Genomic DNA, 17,600 nt, shown 5'->3' on the forward strand with positions numbered 1-17,600 from the left:
AATGAAAGTTAATATTATTTATTTTACAAAGTCATTTTACTTTTTAAAAGTTATTTAATTCAGAAAATAATTCATTTTCATTATGAATAATTTTTTCTGTGTATATTACATAGCCCAATCATATTCATGATACATTATGTGATTAAAAATCTATATGATCTTTTTTATTTTTTAAAATTTTTTCCAAAGACTGGGTATACATCTCTTAAACTTGGATAAGTTGAATAACACATTTAATATTTCAAATCTCCATCATATTTTTAGCACAGCATGGCAAAAATTGGCTCTTGCGCCATTAAAATAGAAATCGTCATTACAGCAACAGATTTCATAATTTCATATTATTATATAATTCATATTATTATATTATTATATATTTCATATTATTATATATTCACATATAATGTTAATTATAAAATTTAAAATACTGCGCTTTAAACTGCGTCCTTCACTTCTATGTGGATATTCAGAATATTTCTAGTTTTAAAATAATTCAGTATAAATATCCGTAGATGCAAGATTAAACATCATTTAGCTTCACTTTGAAACTAGACGCAGGTATTTTATTCTGTGCCATCTCTCCGATCACTTAATTAAATTTAAAATTAAAACTATTTTAGTTTTTTAAATTTAAAAAACACTAATGATATGAATCTTATAATTATTAACAATAAGTCAAATCTTTTAAAATATTTTATTCATAGCGCGGAGTATATCTAAAAAAAAATAACTTATTTTATTTTGTTTACAATCTTCCAATATTTCCGAGAGATGGCGCTGCCTAAACGTTTTCATTTAAGATAACCAACGTAGGCATGGAGCGGGGAAGTTTCTAAAACTTTTCCTTTCTGAGAGCCAGCCTCATTTTAACAATTCAGCGTGAAATATTCTCTTTATTCCTCTCCTCTTTATAAGTGAGACATTTATTTCACCTGTAGATATTTCATTCCTCATGTGAGAGTGATGCCGTCTACTTTAGTTCCATCTTTCTTTTTGATTGCAAATTTATTTTGCGATATTTTTAGATATCAACAGCAAACAGTTGTTTCCTTTGAATTATTCATCTAGTTACCTAGGTTTTTAAATTTCCCATGGTGTATATATATATATATAATATAGATGGTTGATTAAGTTGGCAATATATTTACCTCAGATTTAATTTTATGATTTTATATACTAATTAGTATCAAAAGTATTTTAACTAATTAGTTTACGCATAAAAAGATTTATGGATGTTTAAAGTTTGAGTTTTTTTTTCTATTAGAAATTTTATTCGACCAGCTATGGAATATGATGCTTAGTGTATACTCTATTCTTTCATTTCTTTTTTGTAAGATTCTGATTCAAGAAATTTTTTAAATATTCTTTAATTTTTGTCTGCAATGAAATTTTACATTTAGTTCCTTTTATGATTCAAATAGCTTGGAATTTGAAATTCTGTTTAACCCGTTACCGCCCCTTGACCTATTTATAGAGCAATTATATTTTACTTCCACGGGTAAAACCAATACATTTCATTATTTCATTTTTACTTTATTAAAGAAGTTATTGCGTATTCATAAAATCCCAATCAAATTCTAACTACCTATTCAAGAAATTTTGAAATCAAACTAACATGATTTTTATTTTTTTAATTGCTTCGATCCATTTTCAAAACCATAGGAATTTGGAAGTAATAATTATTTTTTTATACTTTATTATATCTTAAGAATTTCTTATAATATATTTATAAAAATTTCCTTTTTTTAATTTAACCCATTTTTCGATAAATTTCGTGAAAAATACACTTGGAACCCCAAGGTTTTTTTTATTTTCGGTGGGAGGGGGGTGATTTTTCTTCACTGCTTTCTTGGTATTTTTAAATTAATTTAAAAGCATATATTTCAATAAATTTCTTTTAATTTTTATTTTATCAGGTTAACAAATCTTTTTTAACCCCTATGATATTTTATGATATTTTTAGTGATAGTTAACAGTTTCTTTGGAGTTAATTAAAAAATCATCTTTTTTATGTAGAAGTTAGATTTACTTCTACGCCATAAGTTTCTTACTTCTATAAACAATCCAATATTTCGTAATACATATTTAATTAAAATCGTCATATCAATTAGTTTTTTGGAATAACAGATAGCCAACATTGGTTTTAACCTCTTGACGTATTTTGACGAGCCTGATTCTTGATAACAATTTTGGATCAAATATGACAATCATGAATCACAACCGTGAAAACAAATGGGGGTTATACGTGATTAAACGACTCACATTAGTGGAATAATGATTGGGTTGAACGTGAACATCACGAGTCAGACTCGTTGACTAAGATCGGGCATACATGCTGTTCAAGCTTGGGTAATGTCTTCTTAGTTTTATGTGTTCTTTAATCATACATAGGTCAATCGTCCATATAATTGCATTAGTTTCTGTTGGCATAACGACGCAATAAACAACGTAAAGAAATAATTCGTTGTCAGTTACAATTTGCCCTTACAAACAGTTTGTTTACATTGCATTATTTACTTTTAGATGTCATATTACTTCATTCCTTTTCACGATATTCCACTTGGTGGCTGTCATTTCATTATTTATTTGTTATTTGCTTTAGTATATTGTACACAAAATATATAGAGAAAAAAAATTTTCGCGCCCACAAAAGCTGTATTGAGTGAGGAACAAGTATCCGCATTTCGTCTCGCTTCGCAATTTTTTTTCAATGCATCACATTGGCCAGTTTAGCGCATTTTGTCTCCTATGATATGGGTCAGGATTTCAGGGCTAGGGGTTAATTTCTATCATCACATAATAAATCGTATTCTTATATTTAATTTATTTCTTTTCTACATAATAAGGATCTTATGTGAGTTTCTATTATTCATGAATTACGTGCTAATACGTTAAATAAATACTAATAGCATGTTTATATTATCAACGTTAATTGATATCTTTTTCTTACAATTTATACTTACATTTCTGTTTATATACAAGTAGAAAATGCACAAATGAATATTATTTGAATTATTATAAAGATTATACCTATTTATGCAAAATTCAAAGCCTTTCATATTACTTTTTATTTAAAAAAAATATACCCAATTAATATTTGAAGGTAACGGTCGCATACATTTTTTTCAAAGTAAATCTTTTCTTTATATTATTATGAAACGAAAAAAGAACTTTCTCCTCTCTACTTTCTTGTATTCTATATGTGTAGAATGCCGCTAATCATTTGATCTACAGCTACCAAATTTAGCATATATTTACCTTGAACGATGTTAAAGAAGATGGAAGATGTTGGAAGATGACGCAAAATATAATGTTATTTTAATAGAACGAGAAATATCTTAATTTTCACTCCTCTTAGAATCTATTACTTGTGTAGAAAGTTCTGAACGAGGCAAATTTTTGAAACTCGGCAGTAGCTTTTGTTTAAATTCTTCAGAAGTGAAAATGAGAGTGAGATATCTTTGACAGGCAATGAAACATTTCGAGGAAAAAATAGAATGCGGAGTGCGATAAGTAATTTTATATTTCTTCAATATAAATATTTTATTTTTCCCTCTCGGCTCTTTCTGATCATGGCATACAGATTACTATATGTAATTTTTCGAACTGACCCTGCTGGTTTCTACGCAGTTTTTCAAAAAGAGCCGGATTAAGCCCTCCAAAGAGGCTTCAGACAGCAAGCCTCGGATGGGCCATCTTTTCTTCTCTTTTATTTTTTACACCAGATATTTTTATTGATTTTTTTCTCTATAATATGAGTGTTATGTAGAAAATTCTAATAAATTGACAAAGTACTTAAATTAGGGCCGGGCAGCGGTGGCCTGATGGTAAGGTCTCGGCTTCGAATCGAAGGGCTTCAGGTTCGAGACTCGATTCCACTGAAGAACCATTCTATAAGCGGGTCTGGTGCACACTAAATTCGTCCGGGTCAAACTGCCTCCCGCTGGCGTGGGGCGGTGTGGCGAGGGGTTGCCAGCTCAGGTGCCGTCCTCGTCATCTGACCGCGGTTCAAAATTACGATGTTCGTCCCAAAATAGCCCTAGTGTTGCTTTAAAACGGGACGTTAATATAACTAAACTAAACTCGAGTAATTTTCTTCCATTATTAGAAGTTAAAGAAGACAAATTCTGTTTAATATCTGTGTAGTTTACAAAATAAATAAGAAAACGAAGTTACAGTACGAATGTTAGATGAGTCGGATATTTATTTTTTGATAGTGCTGTGATGTCATGGGTCTGGTCTCCAATAGACAGGTTTATGTACACAATAAAGAGAGCTTACTTAAGACAATTAAAATTACAGTTTTTAATGCCTGGCAATTCGACGGAATCAAATTATATCCAAACGATTTAACTGATATTAAATATAACCAGTATCCTCAGCGAACCAGTTGGTCGCCAAAGGCAACTACAATATGATTTGTTGTGTGCGAAACTTTGTAGAACAGTGAAGATAATAGAACATACATTTCGATAGCATCATCTCTGTCAATCTACCATATGATAGAGTATTGATGTCAAGACCACTATGCATATTTCATTTTTAGTACTTGTTATATTTTTAAGATATCGCTTTCACATATTATTCTCGAAAAGACAAACTGGCAGACAATCATCCCTTTAATCAGTTTCGGTTTGTATTGCTAAATATCATAAGCATGTGGACTGGCGGATAGTTAACTTTCTACTGGCGAATTTTGCGCAAAATTTCACTCATAGAAGTCTGCAATTTCAGTGTTAAACCATGGACCAAACCAAGATCACAGTGGTTTTGTGGGTGAGATCTCATCTTATGGACCGGAGTGTTTCAGTCTTGAGAACCGATTCCAACTAAGAACCAGCGTGTAAATCTGTTGCACGTTAAATCCGATAGGGCCAAATGTCCTCTTGCTGGTGTGGTGTGGTGTGGTAATTTGAAGAGAGCGTGTCAGTTCATGTGTCGTTCTTTTCATCAGATCGTGGTTCAAAATTACAAAATATGTCCCAAAATAGCCTTAGTGTTGATATGAAACGAGGTATTAATATATTAGGGGCTTGCATGTATTTTGATCATTTTTTTCACTTTAAAAAGGGTATTTATTGAGAAAAATTGGTACAATATATATCAATCAAAATATTTTCCATCTTTTTCTGCAACTTTTCCCCATTTTTGTCCAGTAAGTTTTGCAACTGATTGTCTTCGAATTTTTTTGATCCCCCAGACCGTTCTTTGTCATTGGCATCGAAATAACCACTCTCAAATCGTTGAAATCAAAACCAACAATTCGGATATGGCGGCGTATCAGCATCACTATAGGTTTCTAAAAGTGTCCGATATGTTTCGGCAGCAGATTTCTTCAAATCAAACAAAAAAAGCAGTGAATGTCGAAAATATAATTGGGAGCCTTCCATGATTAGAGTCTTTATAAACTGAATGACTAATACTAAAAAGAAAACTTTCAAATTGATAACAGTAAAGTAATAGTAAATTGGTAAAACCCCAAACCATTGTCATTTATTTAGATACTTCGCATGATTACCAATAGATGTCGCTGATTAAAATACATGCAAGCACTTAATTAAAAAAACAACACGTAAAATTCTAATTTTGACTTTGTAGTAAAAAAAAAAAAAAAAAGTCATCAGAGCTGCAACCATGTTCTTCATACTTTCCCAACACGATGAGTCTGTAAACTCGTCAACAAGATTCAACCTGCATGAAGATGACACAGAATCTTTGTACTACCAAGCCATTTCTTCCATTTAGAAGGTAATACGTCGTCCTTTGTGTACATTGATTCTCCTAAGAGATATGTCAGTATAATATTGCAGATTCAAGACCAGACGTAGCTACTATGGCCTAGTTTAATCTTGGCTTCATTGCAGGAAGGCAGCAGATTCAAAACTCCACCATACTCTGATCTAACATTGTTATTTTCATTTACATATTAACTTACCTTTTGAAACTACTTCAGACCTATATTAGGACGTAATTTTGAACTTGGTCAGACGACGAGGATTCCATTTTGCCCAGGGATCTTTTCCTCCAAATTCCACAACGTACCAACAAATGGGCTGATCCTAAACGGATTTAACGTATATCAGCGCAGTGTATATGGTGTTAAACCCTTTGCAATCAGATCTTGAAATCAAGATTCGGGCACTGCCAGCAACCGTTCTCGAGTTGGTATAGGATTCATGCACTTACCCAGGTGTCGTAGTCTTCGTCCCAACATGATTTAAAATAATGGCCTCAAAAACATGCTCTTATAGCTTTGAAATGGGGAGCAAATATTCTAATTCAAGATAAAAGTAATTCTGCATCGATTGAATTTTAAAATAATTATAATGACAGTGTTTGAAATTTTTATGATTAAGGCTTTTAGAAACATCAGAAGTAAGAGCAATAGAATAATTTATTTGTAATTTATTTATGAAAACAAAATACATCAACAGAAAAAGCGTTCTAAAGAAAAATTTAAAAGCTACAAATATTAAATTTTTTGTTTCTGAATTTTTTAAAGCGAACAAACAGTAAGATAAAACAGTCTTAAGCTCTTTTCTGAATGAACGAAAAAGCAATTATTTTCTTAATTTTAATTTTCATGTGACCTTTACTTTTTCATATTTGCTTATTAATAACACAAAAAAAATAAACAAAAACTGAATTATCGGATTTTTAGATCTTTTATTCAAACAGACTTTTGTAATCATTTAATCTTTTCAATCAGTTAATATCTATTTTTGCATATTAAAATAAGAGATATATGAAGCTATATTAGGATTTTCCTTATTTAAATGAGTCCCCTCATTTTGTTGTTTCTTTATCCAATTACATATATTTACGTTCAATTCCCACGCATTCAATTTGTGAAAAGATTATTATTCCAGCTTGATATTATATCCTGTCTTCTTCTCCATGACTTGACTCATTTAATTATTTATCGATTACGTCTCCATCATTTTTTTATTTTTTATTTTTAAGCGAAGGAAAATAAGTATTTATTACTTTGAGAATAAGAAATTTCTGTTGTATCCCGCTTTTCATTTTCCTTTAAGAGTAACTTAAAACAAATGCGACGATCGTGCTTTAAAATATTACATTGGAAATATTTTTTAAAGGAGAATGAAAAATAAATAAATAAATAAAGTTCGAATGCCGTGTAGTTTGAAAAATAATTGTATATTTTAAAATATGTTTTTTATAATTTGCTCATTTTTCGTAAAATAATGTATTGTTTACGATTTCATTGTAATAAATGCTTGAAATGCTGCTTTTTTTTAATATACATGAAACACTTTTTATTGATAAGTTAGGATCAAGAATTTTATAGTGGGGTTTTATTATTATTGTTTAATGATGAAATGAATCATTAAGAAAAAGAAATAGGGTTGAAATTTCTGTGTTGTCTTTTAGTATTATGTGTTTGCAAAATATGTTTATTTATGTAAATATGTTTATTCACCGCCTAATTGCATTTCCTTCTGTAATTGAGCAGAACAGCATTCAAACATCTGGCAGCAACGATTAGTTCTGTTTGCTTTAGTTTCTTTTTTCTTTGTAGAATTCTAGCAGTGCTTTTTTTGTTTGAAAGCAAAACGGTGGCATTCCAAAAATCGATTTTATTGCTATTCTTCGAGATTAGGTCGAAATTATTTTATGGAATGCTGTTTTATTCAAAGCATTATATCCGTAATTCATAAGTCGCGTATTATTCGTGGTGGTCGTGCAGTATATGAAGAAATTCTTATAATTCATCGTGTAATTTGTTTATGCTTTATATTTAGGAATCAATGTAAATAATTGTAAACTGAAGGTTGTGTTCTGCAACTGTTGGTTTGCATGCCTTCCCATGTAACGAAATTCTATCTCAATTCTTGCAATTAATGTATTAACTTACTTAGAGTTAAATCTTCATGAAGATTAAAATGATAAGATGAACTTTTTTTTCTGAATTGACGGGTTATTTATGACTTCATTATTATAAAATATTCGAAATATTCTTTGTTTTTCCCCATGAAGATTGGGTAGATTTTTAGAATGGTTTAAATTATCTAATCAAATCATTTATGAAAATTAAAAATAATATTCATGCTAGACCACAGTGGTCTTGTGGTAAGCTATCAGTTTCGGATATGATTTCCATGTTCGAAATCAAATAAAAAAAAAATGCTCTGAGCATTTGGACTTTATGCACTTCAAATCTGATGTCGAGGTTAACCATCCTCCCCCTGATAAGATGCATAAGTTTTCCGAGGGGTGTGTAGTTCTTCTTAGCTGATTACTTCTCAGAATTACAAAACCCGAGCTAATATAATCATTTTATTTTTACAAAATGGAATATTAATGATTTCTTAATTATACCGAGGGCGATTCAGTTAATCTTATTAGACTCTGTTAATCTAAGTTATATATATGTCAGAAGGCAATTTTGGCGCGGACTTGAATTTTGAATCCTGGTCAGATGATAAGGAGGACCCCTTCTCCCTCTTCAGAGCTCCGTGCCATGCCAGGACAGGCCAGAGGAAGGAAATTTGACTCTGATTTAACGTAAATCAGATAACTTGCACGCAGGCTCTTGGGAGGAATCGGATTTCCTGGAAATGTTCTGCTCCGAAGCAGAGACCTTAACACCAGACCACCAAGACTCTCCCACATTTTATAATTCATTAATTATTCATTTTATAATTCATCAATTATCATAATTTATTATTTATATTTTATATTACATTTAAAAACCAAACAAAGAAAATAAAACCCTTTTTGTTACTTTAATATCAATAACTACGATAGTTGAAGAGTTCATTGAAATAGGAAGATGAGGGTTAGAAATGTTGAACTTTATCAAATAGTATCACAGTAAGAGTTAGCTGGATAAGGGATTCTTGCCCCCCTCCAGCTTCCATGTTGTGTGAATAACTTCTTGTTGTCTTGTCTAAATATGATTAGTTTTAAAGCGTGTATCAAAAGCTTTTCACTCGGTTGGTCTCGGTAGATGACCATTCTGATATTAAAATAAACAGTAGATTTCAAATTATTATGTTATTATTTGTTTAGTACAGAGAGTTTTGTTTTCTCATGTCCTTTTCAACAAAATTTATATTCTACTTCAAAGAACAATTTAGGGCCGGCGTCCTGGCATAGGGGTAGCGCGTCTTCCCCGTGATCTGGACGTCCTGGGTTCGAGTCCTGGTTCGGGCATGGTTGTTCTTCATCTGTTCTATCTGTGAGATGTATGAATGTGCCACCCTGTAAAAGGGGGCTGTGCAAGCGAATGTGACGCGCGAAGTAGCTAAATCGTACTCTTGGCCCTAGTTGGCGCTACTGAAAAAAAAAAACAAGAGACGCTCGCTCGGCTTAAATCGCTGACAGTCAACGGGCTTGTAAAGTGATATAAGTCACAACAGAACAATTTGGCTTTAATGAGATGACGATATGGATTATAATAATTAATCGATTCTACGAAAAAATATAATGCACATGTACACATTAATATAAAATTTAATTATGTTATGAAACAACTTCAAACGATTGAAATTCTTAAGATTTGCTGAATTTACGCTACCCTTATAGTAGTAATAGAAGAATGGAAGTCGTCTTGTGATTTCAGTGTCCATTCTTTATTGCACAAATATGCTTATTATACCTGAATTGAACATGGTTATATTTTCCCATTATAATCAAGTCATATCATGTCTAATAATATCAATACCTAAATATATATGCATCTATATTATACTAAGCCATTTTAAACGACATTAATATCATACTGATTTATATCAGGGAGGAAAGAGCGTGCCCTTCTCTCCTGATATAAATGATGAGAGTTGCTTATTTACACTTAATGTTTGATATGCAAATAATGAAAAAATGTATATTTATTTTTTAAAAAAAAAGGGATGGTTTGAGAAGTTCAGTTTTTCACACACTTGAATCCCATTTCTTTCCAGCATAAGCATTTCCTTTTAATTTCGTAATGTGAATACCAGTAACTCCGAGAAGCAGTGATATACTGATGCCGCAGAGATTGCCAATAAGTACTGGCTTACAAAATAAATTTGGAAATTGACATTTCTTTACTTTCTTCTTCCTGAATTACCCCGCAGTCATTTGTCTTTAACTAATGATCTAAACTGCATGCCTAAATCACAGTCAGAACGTAAATGTAGCACTGCTCAGAAATGGGAGCGTCACTGATAGTGTTTTTTGGCGGGAGGGGGAGTATATAGGTGAATGAAAATGAAAATTAGGTGTTTATGACGATAGTTAATTCTCTTGCATTCCTATACCACTGGTAATTCGTACTTAACCCTTTGCTCTCGGAAGGTACCTCTCACTCATCGTTCAAGAAGGTGCATCATTTTGACTTTTTATTTATTTGTTTTCAATATTGATTGTTAAGTCATATCACTGACTCTCCGGCCCGCCCGAAGGCACACGGATAAAGAAAACTGAATGATCGGACCACCACAGCAGCAACACTGGCGGGAACTGTGGTTGAGTCCTAAGGGCCATCACCGGCCACGGTACAACCCTTCCCGGAGGAAGTGCGTCTCGTTATCGATGGCAGGAGCCAGATCTCCGGGATTTTAATATTGATTGTTAAAAACGCCTACAAAATGATCAAAAGATGTAGATTAATTTTTCAAAGAAATTCAACTTAAAACAATTGTGTATATTTATTTTTCAGAGCAATAAACAAATCTTTGTATTAGGTCAATATTTATGGTCAATATTATAAATAAATACTTTTCTGTGTGCAAAGGGTTAATATGCACCACAACTATTATACGACTACGATTGAATTATGTTTTCCCAGTGACTATTAGCTTATTCACCATCACTTTCATTTCAGAAAATTTTGTCGTCATACGTTTTGTACTGAAATATATACCACCGAAGTCTGGTGCTCTGATATATCGTACACATAAGAACTGGTGGGAGTAGGGATACTTGAATTATAATGATTGAGGCTGAGAATGGAAACTTGACAGGTAAGCTGCAAGATTTTTTCTGTCATGCTCTTCAGAAATCCTGAGAGATTATCCAACAGATATGAGCAAATATGGAGTTGATATCTCAAGATTTATCAAAATAAGCGATATTGGACACATAGTTGTCATAATGAGTAAAGACACATAAGATTCTTTGTTTGAGGAAGAAACTATTCTAGCTGTATGAGTTGTTTTACTTTTAGATAATAGTTTCAAAGTTTTGTAGGCATTTTTAAATGTGCGCTTAAAATATGGCTTTAATACATCGTGCGTTATTAACCTGTGATTTACACATTTTTTCAAAATTTTTCTTCCTCCTTAAATCCTTTTACCAGAGTTTTCCAGCTTTATTACAATAAAAAGACCCTTTCTGTAAAGAAAATTTTTCTGAGAGCGTTAATCACATTGATATTTCCCATTGAGAGAAATAAACAAAAGTAAAATGTTCATATTAGTAGATAGAGAAAGCTGCAAAATAAATTCCGAAACTTTTTACATTTATTTCAAAATTGGCTTTATCATATTTAAATACATATTTTAAAATTGGCTTTATCATCTTTTAATGCATTTATATTAAAATTAACTCAATATAGTGCGTTTTCAAAAATGGCGCATCTAGAAATGAATTTGGAGTATAAGTAAATGCTACTGACCTTGACTTGGATTTTAAAAAGTTACTCACGCTTGCTTGTTACATAAAAAGTCACTTCCTGGTCGAATTCAACTTTGTACATTCTTTAAAGGATGTACATTGTTACATTAACATGTGTACATTCTTTAAAAAATCAAATAATAGCCTCAGATACCAGAAGTATGGGAAGAAGTTCTTGGCATGATTGTTCGCTCTCGTTCCACAGATAGGTACAATAATGGTTTAGGAATGAGAACCTTCAATCCGATTAGATTGCCGTCTGTTAGAGATTTTGATGCATGGTCGCGTCTTAAAGGGGGGCTACAATGGATTCACCATAGCGTCGTTTTAATTCTTTTGGCAACTCATTCATGCAAATTACCTCGGAGGCCAGGACATAACGGATATATCTCCTTTGTGCTATCCTACACCTGTTCATTTTAACTTTTTATCGTAAAATGTTACATTTGTCTACATTGTTACTCAATTCTATCGTGAATTTTCTATTTGAATTTTGTGGCAAAGATTTTACGCTTGCATGATTGCAACCTTCCGCAGAGCCCCTGAAATATCGGACCATCTGGCTCTATTATGATTAAGACATCTGCATTCACTTTATTACTGGGGAGATTTTTTCAATTTTCTAAGTATGTATTAATGATGTTTCCGATTCATTAGTTAGAACTGAAATCTCAAGATCCACAATTCTATGTGAAGAAAGGGAGATAAGACTTTTATTTTAAATTACGTGAGAAAGTTTCGGAAGGAGGTCTCTTTGAATAACTAATAGTTAGAATTAGCTTTACAGCTGCCTCTGAGTAATCAAGTAATCTCCAACAACTTAAAGTAATCAAATTATTGAGAGCCTTCCGTGATCTTTCATTTCAATAACTTCTGTCAAGATCAACAGTTAAATATTTTTCCATGATCCGTATTTCTGTGATGAAGTCTGCCATCCAGTTTTCAAAAAGAGGCATCTTTTTTTAATTCGAATAATCTAAAGAATTCCCCGTCTTTTTTGCACCCATATTCGATGGGTAAAATTCAATGATTTTTATTTTAAGTTATAAATATTTTTTTATAGAGAGAGAGCAATTTTAATAAAGTGTTATCTTAATGCTGTATATTTTAACCCGTTGCACTCGGAAAAGTGATTCGATGCATAATCATTGACTTAATACAAAGATTTATTTATTGCACTGAAAAATAAATATACATAATTGTTTTGAGTCGAATTTCTTTGAAAAATTAATCTACTCCTTTTTACCAGTCTGTAAGTGTTTTTAACAATCAAAATTGAAAAATAAATAAATAAAAAGTCAAAATGATGCACCGTCTTGAATGGTGAGTGAGAGGCACCATCCGAGTGCAAAGGGTAATTAACCCTTTATTTACCGAATTATTTTACCATAAATTTTTCAAATTTATTAAGCTTTGGTACAAAATAAACCCAGGAAGAAAAAAAATTTCTTTAATTAATTAAAATAATTTAATTAATTAAATTAATAATAAAAAATAATGTTATCTTTAGTTTACATCTACTTCTTTCTATTGGAAATACATTCTTCGTGTTCTTTCAAATACTGTTAGTTAGTTAGTTTGTTGTTTTATGGCACAAGAACCATATTTGGTTATACTGCGCCAATCAAACGGTAAAATGAAAGCCGAATATTAAAATCTATGATATTAATATAGAACTTTATAAAAGATCGTATTGCAAAAATTAAATATACGATATTACAAAATAAACATATGTGTTAACAAATGAAAATGTAAAACAATGAGACAATGCAAAACACAAAAGGTAAAAAGTGCTAAATACAAGTATAAAAATGAATGGCTTTTAAAAAGTTAAAAATATTTGGGTGGAATTTCAAATACTGTTACAAAAAAATAATCGTATTTTGAAGATATCAGTCCGATTTAAACGGTATTTTAAAATTGCGTCGGTTATTAAAGGGTTAAATGCAATATTTACAAATAAAAAGGGCTCAAAATTAAAAGTTAAAAGTCAGATAAAAAGTTGAAACCTATTTAGATAATTTAATTTTTTTTTTTCATTTTTATTTCTTGAAGAACTACATTTTAATAGACGTAAACATAAACATTATTTCTATCCACTTTCTTTTTGTATATTATATTATTTTATTCATATGTAACATCCGTGTTGCAGCAGTGTGGAAATCATTTCCACCAATAAGGGAATGAGAACAACTGTATAATTTCGCAGATACTTTAGAATTTCAGGAAACTTTTTGCTTTAAATTTTTCCTACGCATAACCTTTGGCAGTAAATATACATATATGGCATCCTTTCTCGCAACACAAAGGATAATTTTACACATTATGGTAAGTAAATAATGATTACGTCATGGCAGACATTTTTCGGCATCTTCTGCAGTGTAATGACGCAGAAAGGTTTATTGGGTGTGGTTAGCCGATTCATTGAGTTTAAAAGCTTTGACAGGTGCTCTTAAGAGGCTAACAAGAAATAAAAAAGGAAATTTAGAAAGAAGTAAGATACTCACGGCAGCATGAAGTTTATTTGCGATCATTGCAACCTCCCCCTTCATCCCCCCCTAAATTCAAAGATAAATTGTGACACGTGTTTTACCTTATGCAAGGAAATTTCATAATTTAAATGAAGAAATAATATTTTTCTAAGAATATATTTTTCTTCTTCTGTAAAAATGAAACAAAAACAAGCGAAGGAAGTAGGTTGTAAAAGTTTTAGATGTTTATTATCGAAAAAATCATTGTCTGACATAAGATATAAAAATGTGTATTTTGTTAGTTTTTCAGAAAGTTAATTACTTCAATTTCAGTCAAATTATTTTCAAAAAGGATATTTAATGATTTATCGCAATAAATAATTTTATAAGTTTTTTTCGTCTACAGTATTGAAATAATTAGGAAATGATTAAAATTAAGACAATAGCCATAAATAAAATGGAGATTCGACATAAAAAGAAAGTTTTTAATTTTTGATTGATATTTATTTTCATTAAAAGGCTTTTTAGTTTGTCATTTCCAAATGTTCGGTGATTTAAAAATTTTGTAATTCGTAATATGTCATTAATAAAAACTGATTTAAAATAAAATATTACTTTTAAGTGAAGGAAAAGTATGAAGAAGAGTAAATATAAAAAAAGCAGCGTTTTTTAGTTGTTGGCGATATAAATCTGCATTCATTGAAAAATTGCGGAAACTCTATCGATGCAGCATATTTCATTTAAATATAGTATCGGTTTTTAATTTTTTTCATAAAAATTAGAATTAAAAAAAAGATTTGATTTTGAAAAGTAAGATTTTTAAAGATTAATAATGTCAGTTAATAGATTCAGACATTATTAATTTTAAGCAGATTTTCCAGGTCTTTGGTGATTCGGTTTAATTTATTTATATTAAAATATTATTCGGAATGGCACGAAGGCTATTTTGGGTTGAACTTTGAACCACGGTCGTGGTAGGTTTAACCTACGGCATGAGATTTGATGTTCGTGATAGAGATTGTTCATTTGATGCGGCGGATCCTTTCATGGAATCGGGTTTCAAACTTGGAACCCTCCTCATCATGCCCCCGAGATCTCAATATTATGCCACAGGTACCATTGGATATTTTAGAAAAAAAATCGTAAAATGAAATAAAAACGTTTTTATATGAAAGAAGAATTATATGGCTATAAGTAAATATAATATAATGTAATAAATAATTGCAGGAATATTAATTGAAGATCGATGTCTTATGTGAAACGGAAATTCAATTTTTCTGCGTAAATTTTGTTTAACCGTATAGTGTACTCTTTTTCAATTCTTCTCAATTAATGAATTAATTGGATTATCACAAAATAGACAGGCACGAAAATATCTTTGGAAGTAGAAGAAATCTGACATTTGAAATCGTATAGTTCCCTATTTGTGTGGTTTGTTTTTAACTTATTTGAATAAATTACGGAGATGATGTCCCAAATAGTTTTGTATTTCTTATAGAAATTCCACATTGAAAAAGTATCCTGGATTTGTTTCGAATTGGAACAAAACAAGATGGATTTTAGCACATTCCTCATATTTATTCACTTTATTAAATTTAACTTTATACTAGTTAATCAAAAAAATTAATTTTTTAAAAGGGTAAACCAAATTAAATTCTGCTTAACTTTTTGCTATAAAGCGACCAAAAATATCAAATGTTCTGGGACTGTTACGATTTTCACTGTATTTGAATTAAATATCTCGAAATATGCCCTCTTATATCTATGAGTAAAATGTTCGCAATGAAAAAGTTAACTACATTTAATTTTTGTATCTTATCGTCTATGGAATGGTCCTTTCTAAATTTTTCTGAAAAACATAGGGTTTTCTTAGTATGATCAAAAGATAGAAATCGACTTGAAGGAGAAATAGTCGTGATTGTAAAATATTTTATTTACACATTTTTAATTCTTATAATTTACTATTTTATGTTTTTATTTCTTTTACTTAAATATTAAATCGGATCACGGTGGCCTGCTAGTAGAATCTCGACTTCGGAGTCGGGGATTTCCAAGTTCTGACCATCAAAGAATCGTCGTGTAAACATGTCTCGTTCATGCTAAATCTGGCACCCTGGACGAAACTTTATCCCGTTGGTGCAGTGCAGAAGTTTGTAGAGGGAGTGCCAGCTCAAATGGCGTCCTTGTCTTCCTCCCAGATTCAAAATAACGTGGTCAGTCCCAATTTCAACTGTCAGTCCCAAAATAGCCATAGTGTTGCTTCAAAACGATACCTTATTATAACTAAATTAAATAAAGATATTAGAAATAATCTTTTAAGATTTTCTTTTGAAAATCATCTTGATACCAAAAGAAAGAAAAAAAAAAAAAAAAGGAAAAAATTCAAAAGAAATATTCAATCGATTCAACAAACAGTTTTGATTTGCTAGCATTTGAACGAAATTGTTTGTGTGCATAACATATCAGAAAGAAAGAGAAGTTATTAGCATCGCATTAAGTGCCAAGAAAGCACGACTTTATAAAGTAATAAGAATAAATTTTTGAAAAGCTAGTTCAACGTAGTAAAAATGGATAAAATTATAAAAGTATAATTCAGTAAAAATATAAATGAAGAAAGTAAGATAAAAAATATTTTCAATTGCTGATTAAATAATATCATCAGGTTTTAAAATGGTGTTATATTAAGAAATGGAAGATAAATTTGAAGCTGCGTATAGCAATTTTATTATTTGCTATTCTTTCTACTAAAAAGCAATTAAATATGTATATCAAATTAAAAACTTTTCCAACTAACAAAAAATTTTATTTTACACAATTTTCATCAAAATTACAAATTAATTCATATAAAGACGTGTTTCATAACAACTATCTAATATAACAATAATAACCATCAACTATAACATATATCATTATATAGAAATAATTCTAATGAAATACTTGTTTTTACATATCAATTATTTAATTTTTTCTGAATATCAAATAATTCTTTTAATCTCATTAACGTGCAAAATAATATATAGAATCTAGTTTTATAATTCTAGAATAAAGAGAAAGAGTGATAGTAATATATAGAGAATAAGAAAAAATTAATGGGAAAAAGAAATGAAAATAATTTTAAAAGTAAATAATAAAGATTTAAGTTAATATTAAAGACTTATTAATATCTTTTTTATTCCTCAATTTCTTTCTGTAATTATTTTTAAAATAAGATTATCTATTTTATTTTAATTTGATATTTCAAAAACATGTTTTCGTATTTTACTTTCGGTGCATATCCGTTTAATGATTGAATTGTTCAATGAAATTATCAAATTACCTCATGAAATGTTTAAAAAGTAAAGTTATAACGAATGCTCTGTAATCTACATTTATGTATAATGAGACAGGCAGCCTTTCAGATAATTTTTCTTGTATATATTTAATTTTATTTCATTTAATTTAAATAAAATTTCATAATTGGCAGTTTCTTAATGTGTGATATCTTTCGAGAAATGCTGTTGGAGA

This window comes from Argiope bruennichi, chromosome X2 (assembly GCF_947563725.1).
Source record: "Argiope bruennichi chromosome X2, qqArgBrue1.1, whole genome shotgun sequence".
Lineage (NCBI taxonomy): Eukaryota > Metazoa > Arthropoda > Arachnida > Araneae > Araneidae > Argiope > Argiope bruennichi.